Source organism: Triticum urartu, chromosome 5A (genome assembly GCF_056163025.1).
Source record: "Triticum urartu cultivar PI428250 chromosome 5A, HENAU_Tu73, whole genome shotgun sequence".
Lineage (NCBI taxonomy): Eukaryota > Viridiplantae > Streptophyta > Magnoliopsida > Poales > Poaceae > Triticum > Triticum urartu.
The window spans coordinates 412,029,517-412,038,207 of NC_141877.1; the positions used below are offsets into that span (position 1 = coordinate 412,029,517).

The window sequence follows — 8,691 nt, forward strand, 5'->3', positions numbered from 1 at the left end:
TTCGTGTCTCAGCTCGAGAGATGTTACTATGTCTCATTCCATGAGTTGATCTTGTGATCATTAAGATGATCCTAAGTTGCTCGAACCTCAGGAAGGTCGATTCTTCTTCAATTCTCCCTTTCCACTCGTTGTCATGTTGGATGTAGTTCTCAAAGTAAGACATCGAGATCAAGGTGATGCAATGAATCAACATCCTTGAGAAAGACATCTGGATCATGAAGATTGTGATAGCTTGTGTCCCTCTGTCTTCTTACCTCACGACTTGAATCTCGGGACGAGATTCTTGTTTAGTAGGGGTGAGTTGTCACATCCCTAGCTTCTGGCTTTTCACTAGGCTAGTTTCATGTGTGCATCATGTTTAAATTTTTGCCTAAACTTGAAATGGGGATGTTCAAACCCTAGCACCAAATGAAATCCAACTAGGATCACAATGAAATATTCTCAATGATCCCAAAATGCCCTTTGGAAATGTTCATCATTTCTGATAAAGGTAAAACCCTCTGCCAAAAATGATAAACATCTTTCTAGGTCATTTCTGGATTTTTGAATTAATTCATATTGTAATTGAATTGGGGCATTTAAATCCTATAAATATTTTAAATGCTCTAATAACTCTAAAACTAGTTGAGGACTGTTGGGAATAATCTCAATAGTGCCCACAAATATTTTCAGGATTTTTGGAAATGCTCTGGCATTTTTAATAAAGACAAAACAATTGCAAAAAATAGAAAACAGAAACAATTAATAAAAGAGAGAGGAGAAAGGAACCTACCTGGCCCACTTACCTGTAGCCGGCCCAGCTTGACCGGCCCAACCCACCCGCAGCAGCCAGTCACCCCTTACCTCACGCCAGAAGGCAGGGGCGTGTGCTCGCCACGCGCCGGCCACCTTCTGCCTCCCTGCATGTCTCCCCTTTGCCCTGAGGACGCCACGCGATCCCCCGACTCTCTCTCGCTCTCTCTCGTCCCCATCCTCTCCCCTGGCTCTCTCCCTCGCACGCACCGAACGCAGCCGCCGCCGCTCACCGTTGCCACACCCAGAGCCTCCCCCTCGACCCCTCGACGTGCCCAGTAGCTCCGCTACCTCGTTCTCGACCTCCTCGCCAAGCCAAGCGACGCCGGACGCCGCCGGACGCCCTCATCGCCATCTTCTTCAACCTCGGGCCACCGAGATCGCCGGCGACCGTGCGCCCGCTCTGACGCTTCCCCGAGCTCGCCGAGGCCTCCGTTCAACTCTATGTGAGATACCGCTTTGAACCCCTCTCTTCCCCGCCTCGATTGCGCCTGGTAGCCCTCATTCTCACCGGAGCTGAAGCTCCCCGCCACCGGACATGTCGCCATCGTAGCTACGGCCGCGCAAGCTCGCGTTCGAGCTCACCGTTGCACTCACCGCACTACCACGAGTCAAACATGACCGTCCATGGTTCCTCCCGTGCCCCGCACCGCCCACACCGTTGTGCCCGAACTCCGGCCGCCGCCTAGCCGTTGCCGCCGTCGACTCAGGTTGTCCCAGCTGCAGCCGCTGCCACCACTAGATGCGCAAGAGCGTCAGAAAGCCGTAGCAACAAACTGCGTACAAAACAGAGCCCCGTAGCATTTTTTCGAAACACTCCTCCGTCGTTTTGGTCGTCGCCGGCCGAACTCCGGCGAGGTGGACGTGGCCTGTCATTAGCCACTAATGACGCCACTAACTAACCCCATAGCTCATTGACGGATGCGCCCCATGCCCATAAGTAAACTTAGTTTATTTCCTGTTATGTTTAACTAACCACAGGGGCCCCACAGGTCAGGTTGACCTGGCCACGTCACACGTTGACTGTCCCCACATGTCATGTTGACTTTGCTGACGTGGGCGTTGACCGGACCCACCTGACAGTGTCACTAACCAGCCCCAGTCACTGACCAATGGACCCTACTGGTCAGGTTTGACCTGGAGGCACCCAGTTGACCTGGAGGCACCCAGTTGACCTGCTGACATCAGGGTGATGTCATGCTGACGCAATAACTCTTTTTCTAGAACTATTCTTATTCAAAAAATTCCAGAAATTAGTATAAACTTCTAAAATTCATAGAAATTCAACCGTAACTCCAAATGAAATAAATTATATATGAAAAATGATCAGAAAAATCCAAGGAATCTGAATATGGCATTTTCATGCATGTTTGAACAACTTAACCTCGCTGTCTAGTCCAAAACATGATAATGCACTATTTGAATTCATAGTTTGAATTTGAATTTGAACCTAGTGTTCAAACCAACTCCATTTAACTTGTTGCTAGTTGCATTAGCTCAATCAACAGCATATTGCAATGTCATGATCATGCATCATATTGTTGCATCGCATTGATTGTGTTCTTCCTTGTTTGCCGGTAAATGTCCCCTCTCGATAGGCGTTGTACCGACGTTGTGATCATTGACATTGATGAAGACCCAATGATATCTTCAGAAGTGCCAGGCAAGCAAAAACCCCTTGTTCATTCCGATACAATCCCACTCTCTCGCTCCTGCTCTCTTTTACTGCATTAGGACAACAACGATTCAACTATTACATGTTGCGGTAGTTGAACCCCTTTCCTCTGCATGACCTGTCATTGCCACAGTAAATAGATGAAACCCACTAGCATGAGTAGGAGTTGTTTGAGCCCTGATGTGCCTACTCATTCATGCTTGTTTGTCATGCCTGCTATTGCATAGAGTCGTGTCAGGTCTAGTTCATCGGGGATGAATCGGAGGTGTGTAAACATGTCCTACGGTGTGTGAGCTAAGTGTGTGAACATGATTTGGTAAAGGTAGCGGTGAGAGGCCATGTAGGAGTACATGGTGGGTTGTCTCACTGAAACCGTCCTCAGGAACTGAGTTCTGTGTTTGTGATCCATGAAACAGCTACTACCACACATTGGGCCCTGAAATATGACCCCGCTCGACTTATTGACCCCTCTCGTCCTCTGTCCAGGAGTTGCAACTAGTTTCTGGTGTTTGTAGGTTATGTGTTGGCGGCCGTGCGTAGCGCTGACCCTAGGGGTGGTCTATGATGCGATAGATACACTGTGGCCGGGTATGCCGGGCGCCCGTTTGGTGTCTCGGGACCCTGTACACATCGTTTGGGGCCGTTGAGGACACCCCGGCCAGATTTCCTTACGGATGGAACCCGAATAGGAGATAAACCTGGACTAGAGACTTGTGTGGTTAGTCAGGTCGTGGTCTACACCCACGTCGGCTTTCGGTTGAAGTCTGCCGAGCACATGTCGTGTGCAGACACTAAGTGGTGGAAACATGTGTGACGAAGTACACCCCTACAGGGTTATAAATGATCTATTCGAATAGCCGTGTCCACGGTGAAGGACTTCTGGGTTACCTATAACAGTTCATAGACAAGTGAAAGTGGATACTCTAAAATGCGCAAGATAAGTGTGAGTGCTATGGATGGCGTTCTCGTAGGGAGACGGGAGCGGATCCATAGTGGTGTATTGATATGGTGAATATGTGGACTCGTGTGCGCCACCTCAAAAGAGTTACTTGCAGTCGTAGTTTAAGATAGCCACCGAGTCAAAGCTGGCTTGCTGCAGTTAAACTCCACCCCCCCCCCCCTTGTTGATACTGATGCATATGTAGCTAGTTCTGATGTAAGTCTTGCTGAGTACCTTTGTACTCACGTTTGCTAAATTTATGTTTTGCAGAGAGATTTCAGTCTCGCTAGTAGTTCCACGTGGACTTCGACGTTTAGCTTGATACCTCAGGTATGATCCTATGTCCTCGGCAGGATCTGGTAGATAGTCAGGCTTCTCAGCCTTTTTCATTTGTAGATGTCTGTACTCAGACATGTTAAGCTTCCGCATGTGTTTGGCTTGTATGCTCTGAATGTTGGGTCATGAGACCCATGTTTGTATTACCTCGCTCCTCAGAGCCTAATGAATAAATACTCTGAGTCGTAGAGTCTTACTGTGATGCCATGTTGTATTGCACATATTGAGCATATTGTGTGTATGATTGAAATGCTTGGTATGTGTGGGATCCGACAACCTAGTGGTTTATCCTTGGTAGCCTCTCTTATGGGGAAATGTAGTCTTGTGATTCCATGAGCCATAGTAGTCCGCTATAGCCTGGTTCACCGGAGTCCTGCTAGCCCAGCACTACTGCTCCGGAACACTTGACTGGCCGGCATGTGATTCACTTCGTTCCTGTGTCTGTCCCTTCGAGGAAATGTCACGCGGTGACCTTGGGAGTCCTGTTAGCCCAGTGCTATAGCCCAAATTCGCACGCTGCTGACCGACATGCTCGATGTTGATTCATGTATGCCTGTCCCCGTAAGTTAGTGGCACTTTGGGTTCACGACTAGTCATGTCGGCCCGGGTTCTATGTCATATGGATGCTAGCGACACTATCATATACGTGAGCCAAAAGGCGCAAACAGTCCCGGCCATGGTAAGGCGACACCCGTGGGAATACCGTGCGTGAGGCCGCAAAGTGATATGAGGTGTTACCGGCTAGATTGATGTGACTTGGAATCAGGGTCCTGACATGATAACCAGTGGAATACCGTGAAGTGAAACAATTCTGGCCATGTAGAGAGTAGCAAGCTGACTAGCAGTGATTGTCTCTTTGACCGCCAGAAAATGTGCAACTTTAGAAAGCCGGTCAATGACGACAAGAATAGCATCATTACCTTTCTGCGATTTGGGAAATCCAGTGACGAAGTCCATTTCGACATGGTCCCATTTCCATTCAGGAATAGAGATAAGTTGCAGAGTTCCAGCAGGCCTTTGATGCTCTGCTTTGATACGGCGGCAAACGTCACACTCAGCAACATAACGAGCAATGTCCTGCTTCATATTAGACCACCAAAATCTTTGACGAATATCCCGGTACATCTTTGTACTACCAGGATGAATAGACAAAGGCGTATCATGAGCTTCTTTCATAACCTCTTTAGTCTGATCCAGGTTTTTCCTCGAACATGGTATCACTAGGCGGCCTTTGAAGTACAAGGCGCCATCATCAGCGATAGAGAAGAAGGAGGGCTTTCCTTCTGCTAGATGACGTTTAATCTTATGAACTTCAGAGTCATAACCTTGAATAGTCTTTATACCAGCTACGATATCTGGTACGACAACCAGGGTATTTAGAGAACCCTTAGTAACAACACGAAGATTCATCTTCTGAAACTCTGGGGGAGGGGGGCGAGGGCTCCAGGAGGAACAATATGAAGGTTCAACTTTCTAAATTCTTCGACAAGCGAGGGCTGAACTTTGTGAACCTGGAGGTGATTGCAGTAAGACTTGCGGCTCAAGGCATCAGCCATTACATTAGCCTTTCCAGGGGTATAGGATATACCCACATAAAAGTCTACAACAGTCTCCATCCATCTCTGCTGATGGAGGTTCAGATCTGGCTGAGTAAACAAATACTTCAGACTTTGGTGGTCGGTGAAGATTTTGCAACGATTACCGAGAAGGTAATGTCGCCACTGCTTCAGTGCATGAATGACAGCAGCAAGCTCGAAGTCGTGAACTGGGTAGTTTTCTTCATGAGGGCGCAGTTGACGAGAGGCATAAGCAATCACTCTGCGCTCTTGCATTAGGACACAGCCTAATCCTTGATGAGAAGCGTCGCAGTAAATGACGAAGTCCTTCTTAGTATCAGGTGGAGCAAGCACTAGGGCAGAAGTCAACTTGTCCTTGAGCACCTGGAAACTTTCCTAACACTTGTCTGTCCAGTCGAACTTGACACCCTTATGCAACAGATTAGTCAGAGGCCTGGCAATCTTGGAGAAGTTCTCGACGAATCGACGGCAATAGCTGGCGAGACCAAGAAAACTTCGGACTTTCTTGACATTCTTCGGAGGAGTCCAATCGAGAATAGTCTGAACTCGTTCAGGGTTGACGGCAATACCATCCTTTGAGATGACATGCCCAAGATAGGTTACTTCGGGGAGCCAGAATTCACACTTGGAATACTTAGCATACAGTTGATGCTCTTGAAGCTTTTCCAGCACAAGACGAAGATGTTCAGCATGTTCTTCCTTGTTCTTGGAAAATACAAGGATATCGTCCAAATAAACCACGACGAACTTGTCGAGGTAATCCATGAATATATAGTTCATCAGAGGAGAGAAGGTGGCTGGAGCATTCGTTAAGCCGAATGACATGACTGTGTACTCGTAAGACCCATACCGAGTCACGAAGGCGGTCTTTGGGATATCCTCTTCACGAACACGGATCTGGTGGTAACCCAACATCAAATCGAGTTTGGAGAACACTGATGAGCCAGCTAGTTGATCATAAAGATCATTGATCCGAGGAAGAGGATATTTATTCTGAATGGTAGCTTGGTTTATAGGACGGTAGTCTTGGACTAATAGGTTTGTCCCATCCTTCTTCTTAAAAAAGAGAGAAGGTGCTCCCCAAGGAGAGCAACTTGGGCGTATGAAACCTTTGACAAGAGATTTGTCGATTTCCTCCTTAAGCTCAATGAGTTCATGTGGCGGCATCTTGTAGGGTCGTTTGGCTATAGGGGTGGTGCCGGGTTTCAAGTCGATGATGAATTCGACAGCTCTAGCAGGGGGAATCCCTAGAAGTTCTTCTGGGAAGACGTCTTGGAATTCACGAACGATGGGAATGTTTTCAATGCCCTCGAGTGGTGCAGCGTTCAACGCATTCAAGGCATAAAGCCGTGCCTCGGTGTTCTGAACTAGATGAGCTTGGTAAGCTATTATTTCATCAGAAGGGTGTAGCAGATGGACGACCTTAGTGGCGCGAACTATAGAAGCAGTATGCGCTTTCAACCAATCCATTCCCAGAATGAGGTCGATGTTAGACGACTTCAGGATAATGGGAGAGGCATAGAATTCCAGGCCTTCGATTTCCACAGGGACGTCGATGCCAACCAGTGAGGTTTGACATTGTCCCACAGGGGTTTTTACCAATACCGAAGTGTTCATCTCCTCACATTTAACGTCATGCTTGTATGCAAAATCTTCTAACATGAATGAATGCGATGCTCCTGAATCGAATAAAACAGATGCAGGTACTGAATTTACGAGGAGTGTACCCATCACGGTAGAAGGCTGGTCTAGAAATTCATTGAGATCAATGTGGTTGGCATGAACACGACCATAAGACTTGGCATTGTTGTTACGAGGCTGGTTGCTTCCACGGCCAGCTGTGGGAAGGGCTAGTTGATTCTGGTTCTGATTCTGATAGCAGTTCCTGGCAAGGTGACCAGGTTGGCCACACTTGTAGCACAGACCATTATTGGGAGTGGGAACAGGATCTTGGGGTGGTGGAGCTGGAAGCCTTGGCTGCCTAGTTGGTGGAGCAGGCAGACGAGGTGCAGGATAGGACTGCCTTGGGGCAGGTGCAGTTGGCTGGTACATGCTGTTGGGAATCCATATCTTACGCTTCTGCGAGGACGGGCCCGAAGATGAGCCCGTGTCATGGTTGCGCCTGTGAGAGCTCTGGTATTCCTGTAGACCAGTTTCGACATTGATGGCCTTGTTCACTAGGGTGGCGAAATCAGCAAAGTCATGCACTAGAAGTGCGAGCTTGATATCAGCTTGAAGACCATCACGGAACTTCTCCTATCTACGTGCATCAGTTGCAATGTCTTCTTCAGCATAGCGGGACAGATCCAGAAACTCCCGCTGATAAGCTTCCATAGTTTTGTTGCCTTGGGTGAGGTTGCGGAACTCACGCTTCTTCCGGTCCATGACTCCCTGAGGAATGAAGCGAGCACGGAAGGCAGCTTGGAAGTCTGGCCAGGTGATGATTGTTCCAGCTGGCAGAGTACGCCTGTGGCTGTCCCACCATTGAGCTGCGGGTCCTTTCAGGAAGAAAGAAGCAAAGGTGACGTAGCTGGCAGGGGCTACATCAGCAGACTCCATCTCATAGGTGATGTCACGGAGCCAGTCATCAGCATCCAGAGGCTGAGTTGAGCTGCGGTACACAGTTGGGTTGAGACGCATGAAATCCTGCAGAGTCACTTGGGTTGGCTGCTGGTTCATATTGGGGCGAGGAAACTGAGCCATAATATTCTCCATGAACTGACGATTCAGCTCAAATTGTTGCATCATCCCAGCCATGTACTCAGGCGGTGGTGGGGCGTTGCCACCACGACCACGACTACCTAGTCTAACCATCCTGCTAATATATAATAGGGGTAGTTCAGCATTGAGAAATTTGCAAAGATAAGAATCATTCATGATGAAACATGCATAACGAAAGCAGCACGATAGATACTACATAGTAGTCGGCATATCTTACAAAAGAGATCATGCATAGAGTTCGGTACACAGAGTTCAGTACATAGACTAAGACATCATAGGCGGCACACAAGCTCGCGGCGAATGCATCTAACACTAACAAGCAAGTCTACATCAGTCCCACACGGTACTGTGGAGGTAGCTGTAGCCTGAAAGCTGGTAGTGTGGCATCGGGAACTCCACGTCGGCAACCTGGGGTCCGCGGGTACTCTGGTGAAGAACCTGACGCTCAAGTGGCAGAAGAGGACCAAGTGCGGGAGAGTAGCCTCCCACATCTGGCCAACTAACACCCTGGGGCATCACGGTCTTGGCTGGGTAGATCGCAGAACGCGGCAGCTCTCTGGATCTGACAAAGGCGTGCAACATCGTCAGAGCACGGTAAAGGTGCTGACGAGTGGTGTACAACTCGTGGCGAAGAGCTCGGTTAGCTCTAT

General features: G+C 48.5%; 1 pseudogene; it reads right to left on the minus strand.

Moving 5' to 3' along the window:
* Positions 1 to 1,299: 1,299 nt before the first annotated feature.
* LOC147971652 (uncharacterized) lies at positions 1,300 to 7,999 on the minus strand (annotated as a pseudogene).
* Positions 8,000 to 8,691: the final 692 nt, after the last annotated feature.